This window comes from Centruroides sculpturatus, unplaced genomic scaffold (assembly GCF_000671375.1).
Source record: "Centruroides sculpturatus isolate CEXI.00-Female unplaced genomic scaffold, Cexi_2.0 scaffold46, whole genome shotgun sequence".
Classification (NCBI taxonomy): domain Eukaryota; kingdom Metazoa; phylum Arthropoda; class Arachnida; order Scorpiones; family Buthidae; genus Centruroides; species Centruroides sculpturatus.
In genome coordinates, this window is record NW_019384418.1 from 1,326,682 (window position 1) to 1,334,800 (window position 8,119).

The 8,119-nt window shown below is 39.1% G+C and overlaps 1 pseudogene; it reads left to right on the forward strand.

The window, feature by feature from the left end:
• Positions 1–204: 204 nt before the first annotated feature.
• Positions 205–774, forward strand: LOC111619271 (annotated as a pseudogene).
• Positions 775–8,119: the final 7,345 nt, after the last annotated feature.

The window sequence follows — 8,119 nt, forward strand, 5'->3', positions numbered from 1 at the left end:
CAAGTCTAGGGCTTAGTGCCATCATCCAATACCGCCTGCCTGACGGATCAATCAAGGCTATCGCTCACTCGTCTCGCACGCTCACTCCAGCCGAGAAAAACTATAGTCAAATCGAAAAAAAGATCTTGCACTCATCTTCTCTGTTCACAAGTTTCACAACATGATTTACGGACGATCTTTCACGCTTCTCACGGATCACAAACCTCTCCTCGCCATCTTCGGCAACAAGAAATGTATTCAGACACACACAGCGGACCGTTTGCAATGCTGGGCAACGACTCTTCTTGGATACAAGCCGAGATTGGAGCGGTAAAAATCCCTCCATACAACTTTTCCGACCCAGCCTTATGGTTGCACATGTGCGAAAGCACATTTGCGCTAGGATCTCCAAAGTCAATCACAAGTCAATCGAAAGTGCCACAAACTACGTAGCGGCCCATTTACCACCGGAAGTCTTATCAACAGTTAGAGACATTATTATTTCTCAGGACCTACAGACCCCTACGGTCACATAAAGGTGGAACTTATTAAACAATCCTACGAATCGTCTCAATAGGAGTTACGAAAACTATTGGCCGGGGAACAGCTAGGAGATCGCAAACCCTCCAAACTACTGTGTGTTCTAAAGCGTCGGGCGGAAATTTTCAAATTTTGAACGTAGTTATGCTAGAATTATTTATACAACACCTGACTTTTGTCCAATCTATGATAGCCGCCATTACTCCACTAGACGTAGACAAAACAGCGGAGGTAGCGGACTACGTGGTGGAGTAACCTCAGCAATAATAGTGTGAGATGCCTGTGTGCAAACCAATTTTTCACTTTTCACCTAAATTTTCGACAAATCTATATATATATAACCCATTCAACAAGTGTCCGTCCGTCCGTCCCGTAACTGCTTGATAACGGACACTAGAGGCGCCCCTATCGTGTGTCATATTTCAAACATTCAAATTAACAATTTTAATTCTTATTTAAATTAACAATATGAATTATTATTATTCATTTGGCCAATAAATTATTATTTGGTCAATATAACAATATAAATAATTCAGTATATTTGTAATACGAATTTATTATTTCAGGGGCTTATATCTCGCGAAGGGTCGCGAGTACGGGTATGGTTCCTTTGCCTTTATTGTTCGCACAGGGAGCTACAGTTTGGGGGCCGCCACCTCTGCACCTAATTTTACCATTGCGACTACAACAGAGATGTACAGCATATTGATAGGAACAAAAAAGTCAAAGGAACCGTGCTTCGTGGAAATTTGTAAACAACGCCCACTAGGGGCTACTAGTTTTACATAAAACAATCACCTTACCGTTAAAATAACATCGTTAGAAAAACATAATCAAATATCTCATAAACAACAATAGAAAGTTATAACTTTCCTCTTTAATGTAAACATTCAACAATCTCACAATGTCATTCTCATATTGCAAGACTGAAGATTTAATATTAACGTCCGATTTCTTTACTTTATTATAGTCGCGGGAACACCTTTCGACCTCCACACCTGCTAAAATAACCTCTAGCTCTAATAACCGTCCATCACATGACATTTTTCCTAGGCCAAATCAATAAAAGCCCCCATCGACCCCTCAGAGGAGTCTCTCACAAGTCAGACTATAATAAGGTGCGATGTCGTCGAGCGATTTTTATTCTGTGCGGTCTACGAATATCAGTCACGATTTCTATAACATTGTGCATCATCAACACAAGGACCGATACGAACCTTCGTGAGAATTAGTAAGCAGTATGATATCAAGTGTGTAAACTCTCTCTCCGCTCCTTAAACTTGTACTCGGAAGTTAGGAGAACTCTTGATTTTCGTAATTGTAAACATCCTTTTCGTTATTCAATTAATTTTTGATTTTCCTGTTATATGGTGTCCTTTGCTCGTTTATTGCCGACGCCTTACCGACGACCCCTCTCTCCTTCTCCACTCGACCTGGTAAAAAGAATCCCGACCCTTCGACATAGTAAACGTAACCAAGCAATCCACTGACAAGTCGGCAGTTTTCACCAAACTGTTGCCAACAAGAGGTACGACTTCGTCATACCTCCAGTGTCCCACAATAGCTTCAGTGTCGCAATCTGAGAAACCGGAAACCGTAACCAACAAAATACTAGTCGAAATAGATAAACTTAAATTAACAAGCGAATCGATAAACTAACCGCCGTGTAGTTTCTCAACAAAGGAGAGCAACAAAGCGTAGAGGAGACATGCACTTTGCTGCAACAATCTTGTCGCTTGTTCATCCTAGACAAGAGAATGAACATAAACTTTCTTGTCGACACAGGTTCCGACGTATCACTATTTCCGGCCTCCTCGTCTCAAAAGAAGCGCACATCTCAAATGACTGATGGCAGCAAACACAACTGCAATTTATGTCTACGACCAACGAACATTCACTCTCGATTTTTGGTTAAAAAAATTTTCGATGGAAATTCCTTATTGGCAACGTGTCAACGGCAATAATAGGTGCAGATTTCTTGTATCATTTCCATTCGGTACCGAATCTTAGACGCAAATGTCTCACAGACTATTATATCGATTTTGTTTTCGATAATGTTGTACTGTACATAAAAAAAACACATAGTTAATTAACAATTAACTTTATTCCCTCTCGATACAACCGACTGGGGTGACGACTACACAAGAACTCTCCCCGACACCCGAAAGGTATGTTGGAATTTTCACACCTGACCCGACACCCAGATCAAGTTACAACAGATAAGTCACAACGTTACAACACAGACGTTCAGACAAAGGTCAGACAAACTCTCCAGGCAAATTATTAGAAACCTTCATCCACTCTATTAAGACAACGACCAACGACTTCATATATCATAAGATATTGGAAGAATTTCCTGAGATCACCAGACCTCCACGTCCTAATCAACCCGTAAAACACAACGTATTACATCATACGTAAAACACAACGTATTACATCTTATAGAAACGATTGGTCTGCCCGTAACTGCGAAACCATGTCGCCTAGCACCCGATAGACTTAAAATCGCTGAGGCAATTAAATGTAACAAAAAAATAAACAAACGAACACTTACCGGCAAACAACACACGTTGCAAGCGCTATGCATACACTGGCACTCGACAACCGAATAACAATACTCGGAATAACAAGAAGCGAATGACGTCACAGAGGAGTTATTTTACGATTGGCAATCCCGTACTAGTGCTGGACAACGAATGATTGTGTCTGTACAACGAAACAGTTATTCAGTATACTACGAAAAGGGCGATTTTACTTAGAGGACATACCTTAATTAAACATCAATAGCGGCCAAGAGGTCTTCGTACCCTGAACACTGGGAGTTCGGTCGTGAGTCGTGGGTTCGCCTCGCTCGGACGGGCTGACCACGTAGAGTTTTCCGGGTTTTCTCCACGTCTGTAACGCCTAAATAGGGGCCAGTTTCCCTTAAAAAAGACTTCGCGAAAGGCATCTATCTTAGGCAGATCGCCCAAATGTCGCGTTGCCATAACTCAAACCAAATTAATCTTACGGTAGATGAGCAGCTCCTATTTTCTCAAGGCAAGTGCTCATTTCGGCAATATATTCCCAAAAGAACAAATATAGGGGTCAAAATTTTTGTCCTGTGCAATGTCAAAATCGCTTACACATTGAGTTTAGAACCTTACGGGCCTTACTGTCTAACAATTCTGCACAGGATAGATTAATAACGCCTGTTTAGGAAACGAACAAAAATTTTACTGCAGGTTATTGGTTTTCTAGTTTATCTTTAGTGAAAGCACTTGAAGCTAAGAAACTGACATTTGTAGGTAAATTATGCAAAAATAAACGGGAGGTTTCGGCCGAATTTCTATCAAAGTAAACCGAGCAAAAAAAGTCCTCGATTTTTTGTTTCGTAACTGATTGCACATTGGTATCCTATTGCGCCCGCAAAAAATAACGCTATGTTGCTGGTGTAAGATCCGGAATTTTATTAACTAAAATTTTAATTATCTTTTTCCTTGTTTATGTAACGAATTGGAAGAAAAAACGATCTTAGCCGGGAATTTGTAAACCTTCCTGTCATAACCATCAACATTCTATCGTCCTCGCATAACTTGTAGCTCGACTTGCAGGAAAGTTTATAGTTAGCATCCAAAATTCGTCACTTGTTTAGGTCCCTGGAACACCTATAACCTTTAGCTCATAGACTATCCGATCACGTGATGGAAATTCCCCACAAAAAACTATAAAAGACCGTTCTTACCCCCTCTCGGGGGAGTCTCTTATCGAAAGCCGGACCGACGACATCGAGTCGAATCTCCGAACTCGCCAAAATTCCGATCCTCCAACATCGATATCCGTTCGTCGCCAGTCGCGAACTTTTATATTTGTGCTCATTTGGATCAAAGACACTTTTATGGGATACTTCTGTGCCTAAATCCTTGTTTTACTTGTTAAAATGGTAGACTCCTTTACTCGTATACGGCCTTCACCTTATCGTCGACCCCAAATACTCTCCTTCCACTCGACCGACATTTGAGAGTCCCAACCTGCGTGATCACTATCGTAAAATAAGCTATCCTGACAGTGATCAGGTTTAACGACCTGTTGTCTGTAATGGGAGGTGCGACTGACCCCGACCTCCCCTGCGGTTCACACTGGTGTCATCGATGAAATTTGATGACAAGATAGATGAAGCAACAAAAGCACATAAACCAGAAATTGTAACATTTTATACGACGAAAATAGAAGTTGACGTTTTAGACCAACTTTGTGATAAAAAAAAAAGAACAATGTAGCCAAGATCACAAGGAGATGGCCAATAGTCATGTTTCCTAATTTATTGAATATTGTGGCAATCAACGCCTTTTGTATTTATAAATAACACAAATTTGCTTCTAAAGAAAAAGCAAAAATATCCGAATTCCCAGAAAATCTATGTTGGAACTCATCAAATCACAAATAAAATGTAGATTTGGCGTTGGAACTCTAGGTACAAATTTGAGGAACAGAACTTGTGCTGCTTAAAAAACCCACAGATGTCCAGACTGTTCCGGAATCAGGACCAACTGTCTCTCGGGGTAGGTGTTACATATGTGGTAGAAGTGGGAATCGCTAAACCAGTGTCGAACATGCAAAAAATGAACATGTCCGAACCAGGTTGTAAAATTGTGAATCACATGCTATGAAAATTAAATTCCAATTTTAATTATAAATTTTATATTCTTTACATAATATTTTTATATCATTGGTTTCAGATAGCCTGGAAAAAAGTCAGTGACTCGGTATGTCGTTATATATGAAGGTTGTTACAACAACTTTTATATGCCACGAGCATAAGAAGTCAGTAACTTTCTAAGAGGCTATCATAAAAAATGCCATAAAAATTTCTAAACAATTTGCAAAATGACCTATGCTTCTTTTTAAATGCATTAATTGCTACAATATTATTTTTGTATATTATTGCATTTTTGTTTTTTTTTAAACATTTGTCTTTGATTAATTGGATACCATTTGTACAAATGATTTATGATAAATAATATTTAACCGTTTTTTTCTGTTATATTATTGTTTACTTAAGACTTAGCATATTGTTAGGCCTTATTTGTATGATAGTGTGCTAATCTGGAGGATTACAAAACTTCAACATCCTGAAAAGAGACACCATAACGCAACATTTACCAAGAAATGAGGATGTTTTGCTTCTTTCCTTCACACCTCTTATCTTAGAATATTCCCAACTCCCGGTCCGAATGACACAGCGATGCATCCCGTCAGATGATGCATCTCTGGGAATCGTTATTGAGAAATAGTCGGTGATAAAAAGGTGGGTCTGGATAGAATCGGGGCAGTCCACAACGAAAAGGCACGATCAACAGTAAGGACCTGCCATAGGACCTATAGAACATGCCACATGCGACTCCTCCTTCTAACGTCCAGCATCGTGCGCCGACCTACACATAACCAGCTCCTCCAGAGTGAACAACGAGGTATTATTGGTTTAAATTACTTGTAAACTCTCTCCGGTCATACTGATTATAGTCATAGATTAGACATATGTTTTATGTTTTGTTATTCTATTACTTGTCCTTGTTATTTTGGTCTTCTGTGATTAAATTGTTGATTTTTATATTAATGACCTTTGTATTCGAGTATTTACTCCTTATTCACAACCCACACAGAATCTTACCACTCGAGTTCTGTTAATCCAGTGACAAGGTGAGCAGGTCTAAAGGATCTGACGATTAGACCAACTTTGTCTAAACCGGCCTTGACCCTCGTCCGTATTCTCACAATAGACTTATTAGCATAATAAAGTCTATTAAATATTATTATAATTTGTAATTTCATGTATGTTCATTTTTATTATATAAATTGTAAGAAAGTTTATACTGTACGTACTATTGAAATTGTGTACAGCTTAATAATTTGAAATATCGCTAAAGGTTACACATTCTGTCATTTAACATTTCATTCATAAATCAAAAAAGTCTTGGGAATTTTCAGTTACAAATATTTTACACGTTTTAAAAGAATTAATATTAATATTGGTAATTAGTAATGTGAAATCCGGAATTTTTGCCGACTATTTGTCGATTAATTGTCCTGTATTTGCTTAAAATCTAATTAAATTTTTCTTTAACTTAAAGTGAAACCTAACGGGAAAAAAAAACCTTTCGTTTACGTTCGACATAAACATCCGTTCAATTCGAAACTAATCCCACATTCCAACGCCAAAGTTGATAGCATGGTCCCGGGAACAACTCTGACCCATCTGCGTACCTTTTCCCTCACAACAACCAATCACGTGACCATTCTCCTACGCCGAACTTATAAAAACCCCTTCCTTCTCCTTCTCGGGGGAGTCGTTCAAGAGCAGGTGCCAAAAGAAGATAAATTTCAAATAGTGTCCTTTTTAACCAGTGAACTTTCCGAAATCAGCGATTTAAATATTTAACCAGTGAACTCTCCTAACCAGTGAATTTTTAACCAGTGAACTTTTCTAATTCAAAGAGTAGAGTGGATAACAGATCAAGAGGTATGGAACCAATTGTAAGCTCTCTCTCGGTCTCTCCGCGTTTTAGGGACGCGAACTAGACGTTGTATTACCCGAAACTTGGTTTAATAAATTGTTAATTTTCCTTATGTTATATCTGGCCTCCTCGTTTACTCGTATATCGCCTGTCGCCTCACCGGCGCGCTCCTCCCTCCGCCACTCGACCCGTTACAACGAAAAAAAGAACCCTTCACCCACCCATCCTGACAGTGAAAGGGTTTAACAACCTGTTGCCGGATCGGAAGACCTACCCTTCCCTTCCCGGTGGTTCACAGTAATATAGCTTTAATGCCAAGTTCACATATTTTATTTTCAAATAACATAATTCTTTTATCTTGCAGGTTTCAGCTATACCACAAATTACTTACGTAATGTGTGAAATTCGAAGTTCATATAATTTTATAAAAGAAAGTAATCCTTTAAAATTTTAATAAATGTAAATTAAAATTCCTTTAACCAAAGGAAGTTAACTCTACAGAAACAAAATGTAAAGTACATGAAAAATTTATAACTCCTAGTATTTAACTATAAACATTCTCACGATCAATCCGTGAATAGTTTACAATTATCGACGAAATGCGTCATATTGTTGTCATTCTAACACCAACTTTAACCCCACACCTGCGAAAACAATTGGTCACCTGACGAATTTTCCCACCAAAAATGTATAAAAGCCATCCTCCTTCCCCTCCTCGGGGGAATCGCCGAACGTCGAAGTTAGACATCGCCTTCTCCATCGCAGACCTACACTTGTGTCACCGCTCAGAATCCATTTGGACGACATTACGAGAAAACATCCCACTAGTATATGCAAAGAGGTATGAAAGCTTATTATTGTAAACTCTCTCAGCCGCGAAGTCTAAGGAGTTTTGTAAGATTTTATTTATTTAGTTAGTTTAATAAACTCTTGTTTTGTTTTTTAAATGGTGTCGTTACTCGACTTTGCCAACGTCTTATCGTCAACCCCTCCGACTCTCTTCCACTGGCGTAACTGAACGAAACGCCATCCTTGACAAGAAAGTAGGTCATCTGACCTGTGGCCGGAAGGAGAGGACTTCCCAACCTCCCCGGCGGCTCACAAAT